This window comes from Diadema antillarum, unplaced genomic scaffold (assembly GCF_040938485.1).
Source record: "Diadema antillarum isolate AM-2024a unplaced genomic scaffold, OU_Dant_1.0 seq00001274_RagTag, whole genome shotgun sequence".
NCBI lineage: Eukaryota > Metazoa > Echinodermata > Echinoidea > Diadematoida > Diadematidae > Diadema > Diadema antillarum.
Window position 1 is genome coordinate 507,795 of NW_027272055.1, and position 17,519 is coordinate 525,313.

Sequence of the window (17,519 nt, forward strand, 5' to 3'; positions counted from 1 at the left end):
TACAAGAACCCTCATCATATGTTCAGCTCTGCAAATTCGATTCCGAGGATTTTATTTGGTACACAATATTGTAATCTTTGCGCTCCTTCGAGTCAGGTAACTTGGGGCTCATGGGACCTCATTTCATAAAGAGTTTGCTTATTTTTCGTTTACTGATAGATTCAATCATGTTATCATAATACCACAGCAATAAAAAAACAACAACTAGTGTAATCGGTAGGATGACCCCTCCTATAGACAACTTGGTTTGCTGTAGGTAAGTTGTAAGTATGCAGTATATTGGTGAAGTCGTTAAGATGAGGTTTGCACATAATTGTGTAAATTGAAATTTTAGACGAACATCAAAAGCAATACCAATAAGAGTGTTATGCTCAAAGTACCCCCAAATAGATGATATATGGTATATGTACACGAAAGTGGGCATTTGTAATACTCAATCGATGTATCTATCTCTGATGTGTTGCACCACAACATAATGGAAAACCAATCACATCATAATGCATGTAATCCAAATTTACCCATTTTCTGTAAGTAACCTGGTTAACTTTTTTAAATACATAAAGGTAAGCCATTAGGACAATGCACCATCGTTGAATGTTTGCCATCGATTTCAACAAAGATCCATATACGTAAAACTCTTTACATTGGTCCAGTAGATAACGTTAGGACCGTATGCCCTCACACCCATATATTCCAAACCACACATGTTTGGACAGCTAAGTATTAATATTGTCATCAATACTGTTAAAAACTGAATCTATGGAAATAAAACATGACGCAGTGAACTACTAGTCCTTATGTGTTTCACATGTAGTCCTTTACGACTAATGTAATGTACGGGAAATAATTATTGTGTAATGATTAATTCATCGTCATGAAATTACACTTCAAAATTAATGCTGGAATTAATCCCTTCTTAGACATCCTCTAAAAGATAATTATATGGCTTCATAATACTCATGGCAATTATCAGCAGTTGATCATGGTTTACCCGCCAAATTATCGCCATAACAGATACTGTAGTTTATTTTTCTGCCACTGGTGATTGTAAGAACCAAAACTATGACAAGCAGAATAGTAGGCCTATTTGTATTTTCTTCCCATAAATGCAGCAAATGAATAGGCTGATCAATGACACTCTTGAGTGGTGTTGTACATCGCGCTGTATCGCTTTCGAATGTCTAAAAGCCTGAGAAATTTTAATGCCAGTCATTATAATGGCGATGAATTCCTCTGTTTGATATGTAAAAGGAGCAAATGATTGGCACTGTGGAGTGGTATGTGTATACGCTGCCATTTTTACTTCCTCGAAGATTCCTATAGATATTTGAGAGACATCGCAGTGCAATAAAATCAGCAGCCTCAATTTTCACTTTTCTTTACGTTTATGCACGTGGGGAGTGGCTGTATAAGTTGCGCAGTGTCACCACGCGCATGCAGGTCTCCTCTTCCTCATGCCCAAATCGTTTAGCCACATTGCGTATGACTTTACTGGCTATATGTCTTTTGTCAGCCAGGAATCTGTCGACAATTTTCACTGCTTATGTTATGAGAAAGTTATTGGTATTTGTATGACTGATAAGGGTAAAATGGCATACCTGGCATTATCGTTTGCTGTTTTAATCTTTTCTAATCCGATTCTGACATCCTCAACGTTGGAACCTATCATCCCATGTAGGTATCAATTCTTTTCATATATTCCTACCATTACTATCTAACATGTTTAATGTATTTCATGCAGTGGCGTACCGTTGGTCAAGATATGGGGTGGGGCACCTCGTGGAAAATGCGAGCGAGCGAAGTGAGCTTGAAAATTGTGACATTTTACAGTCCAAAAAATAGCGATTTCTAGGTATTTTTTCGCTTTAGAAATTAAGGGGGAGGCCTAGGTCCTACCTGGCGCAACTGCTTGCAATTACTGACAGTAACATTAGGAGAATGGGATTATGATTAAATGAGAGCGAGCGGAGCGAGCGAGCTTGAAAATTGTAACATTTTACAGTCCCAAAACTGCCGTTTGTAGCTATAGTTTTCCGCTTTGGAAATTAAGGGTGGGGGGCTGGTGGCAATTACTGGCAGCAACATTAGGAGAATGGCATAACGATTAAATGCGAGCGAGCGGAGCAAGAGAGCTTAAAAATTGTGACATTTTACAGTCCAAGAACTGCCGTTTGAGCTATATATATTTTCGCTTTAGATATTATGGGGGGGGGGGGGTTCACCGGGCGCAGATGGTGGCAATTACTGGCAGCAACATCAGAAGAGTGGCATAACTATTAAATGCGAGCGAGCGAAGCGAGCGAGCTTGAAAATTTTGACATTTTACAGTCCCCAAACTGCCGTTCGTAGCTTAATTTTTTGCTTTGGAGATTAAGAGGGGGGGGGGGGGGCGCCCGATGCGGCTCCCCCATCCGCCAATAGTAGTCAAGGGTGTCAGTTTATGTTCATGATTGGGGGAGGTATGACCAGCGAGGGGGCGTCGAAGTGACCAAGCAGGGGAAGGATGTCCGAAATCTGCACTTTAGAGCATCCCCTAATCAATTGTGTTTATGTTTGTGTTTTTTATAATTATTGAAAAATTAGGAAATAGTCAAGTCTTATTATTGGCAATGGAAGGCATTTTGATATAGACTAGTATGTAAAGCAACACTGCAAAATCAATTATCTAGCTTAGATATAACGAAGCGTAAGGTACAAAGGTGTACAGTCTACATCACATTGCGCAACATTGCAGCGAATCTTTTTGCTTTTCGGATGTTCTGAGTACACTGCGCATATCCTGCTGATATTTAGAATGCCAACCAGGAATCACGCTGAATCACAATCTTTTTTCAGCTCCGTACTTTTAGAACAATGCTTCACACTATGTACCTCTTTAATTATGGTTAAAAGAAATCTTAGAAAAAATATTCTATTTCTTGATCATCCTTTCTTGTCTATTTAAAAAGTAGTTTACTAACCCTTGAATTACCATTTTGTTTTGTTTTTTAACCAGCGGATGGGTGCCACCCCATGCCCCCCATGCCCCCCCCCCCTGTAGTTACGCCACTGATTTCATGTACATGAGTTTGCCTAATGAAACTGTAATTATGATTTCTACAGCAATATGTACTGCCATTATTTCGACTGATATTTAGCTGTGTTAATGAAATGATACCAAATATTATTCTTCCTTACAGTGAGAAAAGACAGATTTTACACATTGAAAATCTTAATTACAACTTAGAGACGATACTCTTATCAATATTACCCTTCAAACATTATTTCATTCGATGTCTGAAAATCGTCTTCCTGTCATGGAAATTTTAAGTATTCCGTCGGATTTCTATGGACCTCTTTTCTGCATTTTATATCCTGCAGATATGACACTGAATTGTTCGGGAGAACCACTGGAGCGCGAGATATCATGTGATGAAAAGTGTGTCGCCAACGATACCTGGATTATACAGGCACCTCGTGGACGACGAATTTTGTGTGAAATTGAGTCTGTGAACAACGAGTTAATGGTAGTTTACATTCAAGACGAAAAAGCCAATGAAACATCTCTAATGCTGATTCAGAATCACGATCAGACTTCCAAATTTTTATCACTGACCCATCGAGCGAAGCTATCGATCAATCATATATAACTTCCCAGTGAACTTTACGATGGCCGCGAGGTGTTTTGATGGTAAGTACAAGTGACGTCTGTATGTCTCGTTGAGCAAATGTGGATTTAAAACAATACCTTCGTGATTATAATTGACAGTAAAGGACGATGGCGATGAATATGAGCCACTGAATAGAGATGAGTAAACGTGTGGTTTTTTTTCCGTAATGGGGGCAAATATTAGTAATGGTTTCAGTGAAAATAGTTGAAGGTATAGGGCTTAGCGGTAAAAAAAAAAGAGCAAAATACCAGTATCAATAAATGATAAAATATTGCTCGTATTCTCACGAGCTCCCAAGAAAGGAGTCGTTCTTGTGACAGTGTTCAGAACCATTTATTGGTTCTCCAACGAACCTTTTTTTTTCCTGTAGTGTAGGGCATATAACGCTAACAACGAATTACAAAGTACCAATATCAATAAATGTAAAGATATTGTTGGTATTGAGAAAGTATATCATAAATTATTGAGGGACAAATGAATAAAATGTCATAAATGAAGCAAGATGAATGAAAAATAGAATTCCCTTCCTTTTTGCGGACTTGCGGTAAATTTATTCAACAACATGGGAGATATAGTCCACTTACTGTGATCCTCAGTACAGACTTGGAAACAGATCATCTACAAACTGAAAAACTGATGTTCAATTTTGATACATCGTTGCGTTAGTCTCGGCAACATAGCATAGATTAAATGTGTAAATCATACGGGTTCAGTAATATGCATCATCTCTTTTTGTCTGACGTTTGTCGCATTTTATTTATAGTATCAACATTTTGAGTGGTCAAGTATTCCAACAATGATTAATGTTATAAAATTTGCCTTTTCTTCTTTGTTTTTTACATTCTAAGTCTTTACATTAGCGCTTTCCTATAAATTACCAGAGTATTTAAAAAATCATTTTCTTCTTACATTTGATCGAATGTAGGTATACACTTAGATATACATTGTATGCTTTCATTGCGTTATCTATTTGATTAATAAGCATGAAGTATACTCATGTCTAAAACGACTAGAGAGACATGAGCAAAACCATAGAAGTGAAGACAAAGAAGCAAAGATTTTTAGGGGCCAAATTTGTCTTTTTATATTGTTTTATTTCACGTTGTTATATATATCTATATTAGTCCAGAACAATTTTACAACTACAACAACCAAAAATTAAATCGGTACTACCTGCCGTGAATGAGTTAGTCAATTAGGTGTCTAGCATGACGTCATTTCTACTACTTTATTGTAAAAGAAAAGAGCAAAACATATTTTGACAAATCATCTTCACCTGTTTGGATGTGTTATATAAGCCACTCTTAAAGGTATATGCAGACATATTTCCAGGGAACCTTCTTTTACTATATCATCGCTCTATGATGTTAGGCTCGGACTAGTTCAGTGTAATGAATGTATTCTTAATCTTGAATCAAACAGTCCAATAAAGAGAAACAAAATCTGTCCATTTATTTTCAAGAAGCACCATCCGTCACACTGGTTGAGGGACCCTCTCCCAATGAGGGTTTTGTGGTCCTGGAACCAGACAGTTATGTGTGCTATGATGGATTTCACGTCGCAGCTGCTCAAGTGGTCTGTAAAGAGCTCGGCTTCCCGTCAGCAGAGGGCTACTCGCCTCAGACCCTACCCACTACAGCAGCACGAAACAGGACTCAACGGCTGCAGTGTCCTAAAGGTGACTCCCAAATTGAGCGTAACGATTTCAACAAAGTATATGTGACCCTGCACCACAAAACAAACAAAGAGTCGCCAGACATGGGATTTTAGTTAAAGGCAGATTCTGAAAGAGCAGACTTTAAAATGATGTATAACTCAATTCAAATGGATTCTCCTAACCACTATGAATATTGGAGAGAAAGCGCACACTCTGGAAAGTGTGAACTGAGAAAAGAGGCTCTGAAGTAAAGGGTCTTTTCAAGTGCTTAATCTTTACTAAACCGTGCTATCTGTGCCATGAATGGGACAAGACATGATTTTAACCACTGTAGTAGCAACAATTATCAGGATTATCAGATTAAGATGAAATTGAGCATGGTCTATTACCTTATTCTGACCATGGTAAATGTCAACTTTCAAAGCAGTAGCATCATCCTTTCAAAAGTTATTAGAGTTGAAAGTGAAGAGGGTGCAAAGGATTTTCAAGAAATAAAGGGGCCTCTAAGAAAAACCTGATCACAATACTCTACCCAAAAAAAAGGTTGTGTAAAAACTGTTGAAATTCCACTCTCCCATTCAATTTATGATCCCAAACTCCAGAACAATGAAGAAGAAGAATAGCTCTTTCATAAAATATTGAAAACTGAAAATTGACTCGGTTCACCCATGATAAATTTCAACTTTCAAAGCAGTAGCATCATCCTTTCAAAAGTTATTCGAGTTGAAAGTGAAGAGGGTGCAAAGGATTTTCAAGAAAGAAAGGGGCCTCTAAGAAAAACCTGATCACAATACTCTACCCAAAAAAAAAAGGTTGCGTAAAAACTGTTGAAATTCCACTCTCCCATTTAATTTATGATCCCAAACTCAAGAAAAATGAAGAAGAAGAATAGCTCTTTCAGAAAAAATTGAAAACTGAAAATTGACTCTGTTCAACCATGATAAATTTCAACTTTCAAAGCAGTGGCATCATCCTTTCAAAAGTTATTAGAGTTGAAAGTGAAGAGGGTGCAAATGATTTTCAAGAAAGAAAGAGGCCTCTAAGAAAAACCTGATCACAATACTCTACCCCCAAAAAAAATGTTGTAGAAAAACTGTTGAATTTCCACTTTGCCATTCAATTTATGATCACAAACTCAAGAACAATGAAGAAGAAGAATAGCTCTTTCAGAAAATATTGAAAATGGAAAATTGACTCGGTTCACCCATGATAAATGTCAACTTTCAAAGCAGTAGCATCATCCTTTTAAAAGTTATTCGAGTTGAAAGTGAAGAGGGTGCAAAGGATTTTCAAGAAAGAAAGGGGCCTCTAAAAAGAAAAACCTGATCACAATACTCTACCCCCCCCCCCCAAAAAAAAGATTGTAGAAAAACTGTTGAAAATCCACTTTCCCTTTCAATATATGATCCCAAACTCAAGAAAAATAAAGAAGAAGAATAGCTCTTTCAGAAATAATTAAAAACTGAAAATTGACTCGGTTCACTCATGATAAATGTCAACTTTCAAAGCAGTAGCATCATCCTTTCAAAAGTTATTAGAGTTGAAAGTGAAGAGGGTGCAAAGGATTTTCAAGAAAGAAAGGGGCCTCTAAGAAAAACCTGATCACAATACTCTACCCCCCCCAAAAAAAAAAGGTTGTAGAAAAACTGTTGAATTTCCACTTTCCCATTCAATTTATGATCCCAAACTCAAGAAAAATGAAGAAGAAGAATAGCTCTTTCAGAAAATATTGAAAACGGAAAATTGACTCGGTTCACCCATGATAAATTTCAACTTTCAAAGCAGTAGCATCATCCTTTTAAAAGTTATTAGAGTTGAAAGTGAAGAGGGTGCAAAGGATTTTCAAGAAAGAAAGGGGCCTCTAAAAAGAAAAACCTGATCACAATACTCTACCCCCCCCCAAAAAAAAAAGATTGCAGAAAAACTGTTGAAAATCCACTTTCCCTTTCAATCTATGATCCCAAACTCAAGAAAAATGAAGAAGAAGAATAGCTCTTCAGAAAATATTGAAAACTGAAAATTGACTCGGTTCACTCATGATAAATGTCAACTTTCAAAGCAATAGCATCATCCTTTCAAAAGTTATTAGATTTGAAAGTGAAGAGGGTGCAAAGGATTTTCAAGAAAGAAAGGGGCCTCTAAGAAAAACCTGATCACAATACTCTACCCCCCCAAAAAAAAAAGGTTGTAGAAAAACTGTTGAATTTCCACTTTCCCATTCAATTTATGATCCCAAACTCAAGAAAAATGTAGAAGAAGAATAGCTCTTTCAGAAAATATTGAAAACCGATAATTGACTCGGTTCACCCATTTCCCCTTTCTCGAGTCCTCACGTAAAATCAAGGGGTGCAACTTTTTGTTTGTTTTGTGATGCATGGTCACATACGCTTGTACTGTCATTTCAAGAAGCTGAGAAAATTTAGTATATGGGAAACCGTGTTTTGGGGAATACATCTCCACGAGAAGCAAAGCCGAAATGTGTGACAATTTGTGAAGTTCGTTGTACACTATACTTTTAATATATTCCTTTTCTCTACAAACTCCGGATTCCAGTGATAAAAAACCCCCAAACAAATCAGTACGTTTGAGGCTTTCCTCCTCCTCTTTATCAACTTTATGTGTTTTATATATGCTCTAACGAACCGATTATTCTTTAGCTGTACCATATTTATGTTCGTTTTATTATAGTTTTTTGTTGTGTGCACATGTCATTTAATGTATATCAACCTAGGGCTCCCTTGTATTAAAAGCAGGTCTTTTATGGCACTGAATGGGACTACCCTGCTTTTACACAAGACTTAATGAATTAATAAAGACTTAATGAATAAAAAGAAGATGACTTTCATAAGTGTTATTCTTAAAGAGTGAAATAATAAGACATCTACAGAGTTCGTAACTCATTTTCACAATGTTTAACAGATGCTTCATACATACGTATAACGGAATGTTCCACGACGAGAATCGATTGTCCCGAAAACGGGGCAGTCAAGCTGAAATGCCGAGGTGAGAATAGATATTGAATGTCGAACAACATCTGGAATATGTAAGTCTTTATAAGTTTGTGTATGTTTGTACGCATGTATGTATAATAATTCTGGTGCTGTTCGTTATTCCGAAGGTTCGCTGTTCCGAAGATTCGTCATTTCGAAGGGTGTTTAGTTCGAAAATTTGTGGCGTTATTCCTAAGGTTCGTTATTCCAAAGATTGGTTAATCCGACAATGAAATTCGGAACAATGAACCTTCGGAATAACGAATCTTAGGAATAAAGAACCTTCGGAATAACGAACCTTCGGAATAACGAGCTGTAACCAATAATCTATATATGGTAGGTTATGTCATTATGCCTTGCCATAACGTTACCTTAGGAAATCGTAAACAGTAAAGACAAAACCAGAACCAAACAGCTTCAAAATTGGATATAACTGCAAATAATGATAATGATTACAATACATCCAGATCTTTTATCAAATTGAAAGTTTTATGTCTAGTATAGCTACATTTCAACGGCATTTAAAGAACGTGGATTTTAGATTTTGCAGTTTTCACGACGTCCGTAAAAACAATCGTAGACATTGACTGTTGCTTAAATGCCCTATGTTATTTACAGTTTCGATGCAGTTAAAGCCAATTTTGTCGTGAAATCTTATGATATATTTGAGGATATACGGTTGTAAGCAAATTGATAAAACATAAAGATTCTTTTTCATGTGATCTTGCTTTTAGGACATTCACAAAATTAGTTCCATGACTCTTCGTCTTTATGGACTTGAAAATGCGTTTTACAGTGTCATTTTCTTTTCTATTTTCGTTCGTGTTTGCCATAAAATATCTGTTTTGGAAGCAGAAAATGAAATTAGCGCGTTTTTCTAAATTTCATTAAAACATTTTTGCTCCGTCTGACTTTTCTGTTTTTCTTCCGTCCTTTCAAACATTTTGTGATAGCCCTGGAAGAAATTTTCTAAACGGTCATACATGCTTACATATATACATATGGACATGTATTGGTGGAAGGCTAGTGTGAGGAAAAAACAGAATCAATGCATATGCATGATTACACAGAACAATATGTATAGACAAACAGAAAAAGTATGTCGTTGAAGTCGTGTCGTGTGCTTGTATAACTCAGAAAATGAACACAAATTAACCAGAGTGAAATTTACTTCCGGGATGATCATGTAAGAATCGTGAACATACAGGCCTATAGAAACTGTCTGCTTTTATCGCTCGTGCCGTTGATAAATGATGTTATTCATATTTCATGAAAAGACATGTAGGTCTACTTCGATGTTGCACATTAAATTGAGAGTACATGTGTGCGTGTGTATGTGTGTGTAGTTCTGATAAATCTGGTGGCAGTTAGTCGCCCGAATATTAAACCTGTAGCTTTCATGACAGCTCCATGAACAAAGGTGGAGAAAATGCTTCAATGACTTTGATTTTATGTGTTATAATCATTTAGTTATGTGCCTTTTTATAATCATCATTGGTAGTTTCAGCCGGGTCTTGTCACCATCCCGGTCATGTGTCTAATGGTTACTGGAACTCTAATAAAACGGGCTATGGATCCACAATAACTCTCACCTGTGGCGAAGGTTTCGCAATCGAAGGAAACGCGACGCTGCAGTGTACAAGTCAACCCGGTTGGTCAACGTATTTGTACCCGACCTTGAACTCTTCCATCCCATCTTGCCGGGCTATAAAGAATACAACAAACGGTTAGTTTGTCCTACAAACACTCTCACCTCCCTGGATATATCTAGCAAATATCCTGAAGAAATCGCATCAGTAGATTTTCTACCATGCCTAGAAATACGCCTATTTGGTCGATAAGGCTGATTCTGTGCATTCGTGTTTTCAAAAAAAAAAGAAGTTATTTTGATCTTGATAGCAGGATATAAAATGTGTTTTAAAAAATGTATAAATTTGAGGCACGTTTGTATAGATAAGGCAGAAAGTGTGACAAAACAAGCAGAAACGGAATGGAAAAGTGTCAGTGATGTTTTACTTCATTGATAGTTATCTTGAATTTGACTATTACCTTGACCCAACAATCTTGATTATTCTTCATACTCATAATCCAATAATCTACTCGTAACAATTACTACGGGAGTTTAATTTCCACAGTGCAGGGTCAAACAAACACCATATAGGCGGGGAACGGTTGCATTTAAATCTTTTTAATCTTGCTAGGGAACTTGCAGTTCTATTCTGTGACATTGGTTTTCTTGATGTACACTTTTCTACTTTTCATTGCAGATAAACAATGGCAAGATGTAAATATAAACATGACTGCAGAAAGCAGGAAATGTACTTCAATTGAGTAATTCTTAAGTTGGTCGTAATTGTGTACGTGTTTTTTTTGGTTTTTTTGGCATTTTATTTTTGCAATATCGTGCCATTCAATTTGCCCGTGTTTATCACATTTATAATAAATATTGAACGTAAGGACTTAAGAAAGAAATGTGTTTTCTGCCACTCGTCATAAACCTTAAACCTTAAACCAACCAACCAACCAACCAACCAACCAACCAACAAACAAACACATCGAAACCCCCTAAGTCCTTTCGATCAGCTGGACAGCTACCAAGAGATGAACATGACAACACAGTTGTACTCATTGTAATTATTTTAGTTAGAGGTATCATGGCGTAGGGTTAAGCAGACAGGAAAAGGTCTTGGAACAAGGGAATACTAGGGAAAGTGTTCACTTACAATTCACCTACTGTAGTCTTCCTGTCCATAGGTGACATTCAGGCTACTCAGGAATTGACGACATTGCAGCAGACAATCGGCACATCTTCTTCAGGTGAGATTCGTGTCCGAATTAGATTAGCAGTTTAAGTTCCTTATTTTGTCTCGTCTATTTCTCGGTATGACGTTCAAATGTAGTTCAAAGCATAACTTCGTGATGGTTTGAATACATAGATTTCAGTTTATTTATTACATTCTAATTGGATTGGTGTTTTCATGAAAAAATATGTATATTTGTTACAGTTCGTTATTCCGAAGGTTCTTTAGTCCGAAGGTTCGTTATTCCGAAGATTCGTTATTCCGAAGGTTCGTAAATCCGAAAATGTAATAAGGTTTGTTATTCCGAAGGTTCGTTAATCCGAAAATGAAACAAGCTCGTTATTAAGAAGGTTCGTTATGGACCCTATTTCATTTTCGGATTAACGAACCTTCGGGATAACGAACCCTATTTCATTTTCGGATTAACAAACCTTCGGAATAATGAACCCTATTTCATTTTTGGATAAACCAGCCTTCGGAATTAGCGAATTCTGTTTTATTTTCGGATTAACGAACCTTCCGAATAACGCCACACATGTTAGGATTAACGAACCCTTTTTCATTTTCGGATTAACTATTTATAGGGAATTTGTGTGTTTCGGATTAACGAACCTTCGGAATAACGAACAGCTCCCGCCAAACATTGAAAGCAGTTTGTCATTAAATTTGTTTGATACAAATAACACAGATTGTTAGAGACTCGATCGAGCATTCGCGATGATTTTTCTTTATTTTTTTCCCATGGTTTTCTGATGTCATAGTATTATAATACTAACTGATTTATGTAATTTTAAATAATAACATGCGATATTATTATCGAATTGAATGACAATTATGAGAAATAAACTTAACGCCATAATTTATGTTTAGTGATTTATGGTGAGTCACTTCACAATTTCTTTAATTTTCGATATGTGAAGACATAATCATAATTTTAGAGACATTACGTAAAATCTTAAAAGTACATTGTGCTTTTAGGATATTCCACATTCAAACACATTGTATCATTTTCCACGATTAAATAACGAAGGCTAGTTTTATGGTTTTTTTTCAGTTCCTGGAGTTCATCAGATAAAGGTTACTCTTTTAATATTCATCCTGACAATCCTTCTGTGTATCATCCTCGTACTGTGTGTCGGTATTTCCATGATGGCTTGTTGTAAACATTCTTTTAAAAAGTGAGTGATTGTACAGTAATTTCTTTCTCTAACTTCTGTTTCTCTTTCCATAGATGTGTGTGGTTTGCGCGCATGTGCTCGTGTGTGCTCGTGTGTGTGTGTGTGGGGGGGGGGGGCGGGGGCGGGATGGTTCGGCATCTAGATCTTGAATTCTTTTCTGAATTATTTCTTGTTTTATATGAGAGATCTGTTCTCGGTAAAATGATCTGTATTAACACTAGTCTATTACATGTTTTCGTACATAGTAAGTACCTACTTACTTGACTTAGGCGTAGGACGGTGTGTCCCTTTACGTTCCTCGCCTGGTTTTCAAGGGTCGGCAGGGATGATCCTGTATCCCTGCGTCCTTCCACCGGAGGGGAGGGCGTCCAGGTGGCCGTGCTGTGTTGAAGTCACTGTAGTAAGCTTCAAGTGGTAGGCGATGCTCTGGCATGAATGACTTGCCCAAACCATTTCATTCTGCGTGAGAGAGAACAATTGGAAGAACAAGAACACTGCCATCAACCATAAAACAAATCATTAACTACACAAATTTCTAATCATGTAGTTCACTAAAATCAAAACCTAGTGGTCTAGTGATAACTGTTACGAAGTTCCAGATATTTGTCCATACCCGCATTATCATCCATTGAACGTTCAAATGTACAATATTTAAGATAAGAACAATAATTTCTGTATGAAATGACATCATTTTCATAGGCCTTCCAGTAGGCTGGGACGCCGTCCTAGTTTCGAACCCTTAGCTGTAATGTGCTTGCATGACGGTTAAAATAAATGTGCATCTTCCTTGATGGAATGGTATTTCACTCAAAAGGCCATTTTCAAAGATAACGAACATGACGAACATCAACCTGAGATTCAAACTTTGTCAATTATGATAATTATGGACAGATACAATGGTTAGCGTGCTATACACCCCTTTGAAAAGAATGCTGCACCGCCCCTAGTTAAGATCACGTTTCTTCCCATGCCTCATCTCCCTTACACTACCAGTTAATCCTGGCTCTGCCGCGAGTCGATTCATTATGGGATTAATGATCATGAAATGCTGATACCGGTAACGACACTTGTAACTATGAATCTTGCAATACTTACAGTTGCTGTGCGTTATCATCATTGCTACCATTGATAATTATTGCCATTACTGCCATCAATGCTACTTTTTAGTCTTGTTCATACTTATTATTATTTTCTGTATTAGTCTTATTGTCGTTATTGTTATTATCATTAAAGATGTGAGGGAGGCTGAAGGTAGGCAGTAAAAAGATCACACAGTCCTCGAAACGCTCTAAATCCAATCGCTCAGGTTAGGTTCAGATTGAATTAAAATCAAGACGCTTGATCTACGCCACTTTTTCGAGCACCACGACGTGCTTTACCCGAAAATATTCACGTGTATCGTCCTCCCCAGAGACAATATCGATTTTCCATTGCCTATATGATATCCTAGCAGTTTTTTTTTTTTAATTTAAGACAACGTATTTTGTCATTACAGTGAGTTTCTTTCATTTTCGGACCAACGAACCTTATTTCATTTTCAGATTAACGAACCTTCGGAATAACGAACTTTCGGAATAACGGATCCTATTTCATTTTCGGATCAACGAAACTTCGGAATAATGAACCTTATTTCATTTCTGGATTAGTTTACCTTCGGAATAGCGTACCCTATTTCACTTTCGGATTATTAAGAAGCTTCGAAATAACGAACCTCCGGAAAAATTCCACAATTAATGATCGGAGTAACGAACCATTTTCCATTTTTATCCAGGTATAGGGAATTTCTGTGTTTCGGATTAACGAAGCTTCGGGATAACGAACCTCCGGAATAACGAGAAGCACCCAATATGACTATTTTGAGCGAGAGAAATGAGCGACTGCTTGAGAAAATTATGGATAAAAAATCCTAAAAAGATCTGTTAAACTCTGTTTAGCTTTCACTAGGCGGGCGTGCGAACGTCATGCATCATACCGAAATCAATACAATCACATTTTTCATTTTTCATTTTTTTTAATATTTCAGGGGGATGTTTGTACAGACCACCCCCTTCCTCCACAAGTGGGGAATCCCCCCACCCCCCCCCCCCCCAATTAAACCCCTGCCGGATGACACATTGACAAACTAAGAACTCAAATATCTAGGTATATTTTTCACCACATATCAGTTTAAAAGTTTATCTTTGATATCTATTATAACAGTTTCAGATATAATATATATGTATCTATATGTCTCTCTCTCTCTCTCTCTATATATATATATGTATATATATATACATATATATATATATATATATCTCTCTCTCTCTCTCTCTCTCTATATATATATATATATATATATATATATATATATATATAATGCTGGTCTTCATTCGATACATGGTTTGTTACAACCATCACAGAAAAAGTTTACTAGCATATTTCATTCTCCTACGTGTCTTTATTTGAATTTGTATGCGCGGACAACATGGACAAGAGGGACATTGCACGAAGAAACATTTAGTTTTAATGCTTCCTTCAGTCTTTGAAAATACGTTTAATAAGAATAAAAATATTCATAAATACCCCACTCGTCAAACAGATGAATATCATTTGCCCCTTACTCGAACTCTATTTACAAAATCCACGTTTATCTACAGTGGCCCAAAATTTTGGAATTCCCTTGAGAAAAATATAAAAGATTCCATTAGTTTGAAATCATTTTCTAATAATTTAAAGAAATATTTGATTAGCTCATATGTACCCCATGATTAGTTTGACTGTTTGGAATTGTTGTTCTTTTTTCTTCACCCTGTATCGAGAATGTTGACCTGCCCTTCGCTCTCTCTACTCCCCCTCTCCCCCTCCCGCCCTCTCTTTCCCTACTCTCTTCTGTGTGTGCACAATGTATGTGGATGCATACATGTGTGTGTACGTGCGTGTGTGTGCGTATGTGTGTGTGGGTGCGTGTGTGTGCTTGCGTGTGTGCGCTTGTGTGTATGTGTATGTGTATGTGTATGTGTATGTGTATGTGTATGTGTATGTGTGTGTGTGTGTGTATGTGTATGTGTATGTCTATGTCTATGTGTATGTCTATGTGTATGTGTATACATGTGAAAGCGTATACACTGTACTTCATGTAACCATCCGATTTGATTGAATGAAAACTGTATACTTTCAATGATTAGCTTGTACGGTACATGTATCGTTGTATTGTGTTATAAAGTCATATATAATTAATGTATTGTAGTAATGTAACGTAAGTGAGGGGACTGCAATCTACAAGTTCGCTTTTTAGCAGCCCCTCAATTTCCATTTCCATGAAGTTCTTTTAAGAACCAATATGTATTATTATGTTCCAATATATGTAATCATGTCAAAGTGTATTACCTGTGTTTGATTGGAAATGAAAATAAAAAAAACATGCATGTGAACATGCATGTGTGAAATGAAAATGAAATGCAATGAAGAAACTTGGTTTTTAATGCATTCTTTGTTTTAATAGAGATATAAAGTTTACATCAATAGAGGTTGATGACAATTTTGACCAAATAATAATACACACGAACGCACAAATATTATATCTAACGGTTAGATGCCCCCTCACACACACACACACACACACACGCACGCACACACACACAATGGCCAATGATATTTAGATTTTTTTTGTGTGAAGTAAATCGTACACAGAGTATTTACATTTACATGCAAGTATGTTATCAAAACGAATTGATTAGTCATAAATCTGTATAACTGCTCTCATATATGTCAGGATTTGTTTTTATTACAAGTGTTTGATCGAAAACTGAGTAAATCATTTAATTTCATGTATTTTTTTCCATTGCCACGTCAAAAGCAAACGTAGGCGCCCAGCAGATCCGAATAGCTCGAATCCCAACGTCACTCCCGACTCATGTACAGTGCATCATTCTTCAACAGAACATCCGGGCAACAGAAATGGGGATGCCTCCTCTCGTCAGAAGCGAGTGTATCACATCTACCAGAATTCTTCGGAGGTGAGTCAACTATAACTTATAACTATCTTCCAGGGCACCGTTTTATGAAAGTTGTCAGTCTCTAAAAATCAGCATAGTAACAGTCAGTGACCAGAGCTTCTCAGCCAATCAAAACCAAAGGATTTTACTGAAATTATCAGAGACTGACATTTTGTCAAGGTTGACAACGTTCACGGTGCCCAGATTGGTGGTTGCTGCTTTCAGTTTGTAAGTTCTGAAATATGTTTGTCTATTCTTTCATATCGCGGACTGTAGGGGACTTTTGAATGGTTAAAATGGTTAAAGTTTCAAATATTTTTTCTATATTTTTTCGGGTATTGAAATAATGAAGGCCTTCGTTAGTCAGATACAGATTAAGGAAGTCTCATGATCTTTTCTTGAAAGCCATCCATTACAGAGTCATAAAGATTTAATAAAGTCAAATTGTATCATATCTAATCAGCATAAAACAAAACACCCCCCCCCCTCCAAAAAAAAATACACATGTATGTATTTTTAAACTCTCGACATTGCTTGACAGGATCCCAATTTTGAAGCGGAAATGATCGAAGATTCATCGGGCACGAATTCCCGGCATTTCCATGACGTCATAGACCAAGACGGTGAATACCTTGCCCAGTATCAAAACGTTAGAGGTAATGCAAGGACAGAGCAATACATGGACATGTCAGGAACTGTCATGAAGACCATTAAAAAAGATATTCCATTACGTACGGATACTTTCGCATCATATGAAAAAGATACTGATGAAAACGGGTACCTCATAGCCAGTGTAAGTCCAAGCAGAGTACTTACAATCAAACCTCAAGCTCGTTGTGATTCAACAGGGACATTTGTCCTGGACGATGCTTTATCCATTGAACCTTCACCTTGCGGAGCACTATCCCTTCCTTACAGGCCTGTAGACGACTCTACGAGATCCGGGAACTTCCAGTCACCCGTTTATGAAGATATCCCTTCAACTTTCGACCAATCCGTAGCCATCAGAGAACAGCAACATGACCCTGAGTACCCGACTATCGGTAGAAATTATGATCATGTCCCTCCTCCTTTAAACCTGAACGATCCTTCTTACTCTACTTCAATTTACTTAAGCAAGGGAAGAGAAGAACACGAGGTAGATGAAAATGGGTACCTCATTCTTGAAACGTATGCTGGTGAAAGCGTTGACAAGGACAAAAGATCTCCCAGAGATTTTTTGTACAAAGGTAAGACGTCTTCTGAAATAGAACTTCGTAGAACACAAAT

General features: G+C 37.0%; 1 long non-coding RNA gene across 1 annotated transcript; it reads left to right on the top strand.

Moving 5' to 3' along the window:
- The first annotated feature begins 12,166 nt into the window (after window positions 1-12,166).
- Window positions 12,167-17,325, top strand: LOC139745537 (uncharacterized). The gene is made up of 3 exons (XR_011711898.1): window positions 12,167-12,276; window positions 16,112-16,271; window positions 16,792-17,325. It is a non-coding gene; the product is annotated as an uncharacterized lncRNA (long non-coding RNA).
- Window positions 17,326-17,519: the final 194 nt, after the last annotated feature.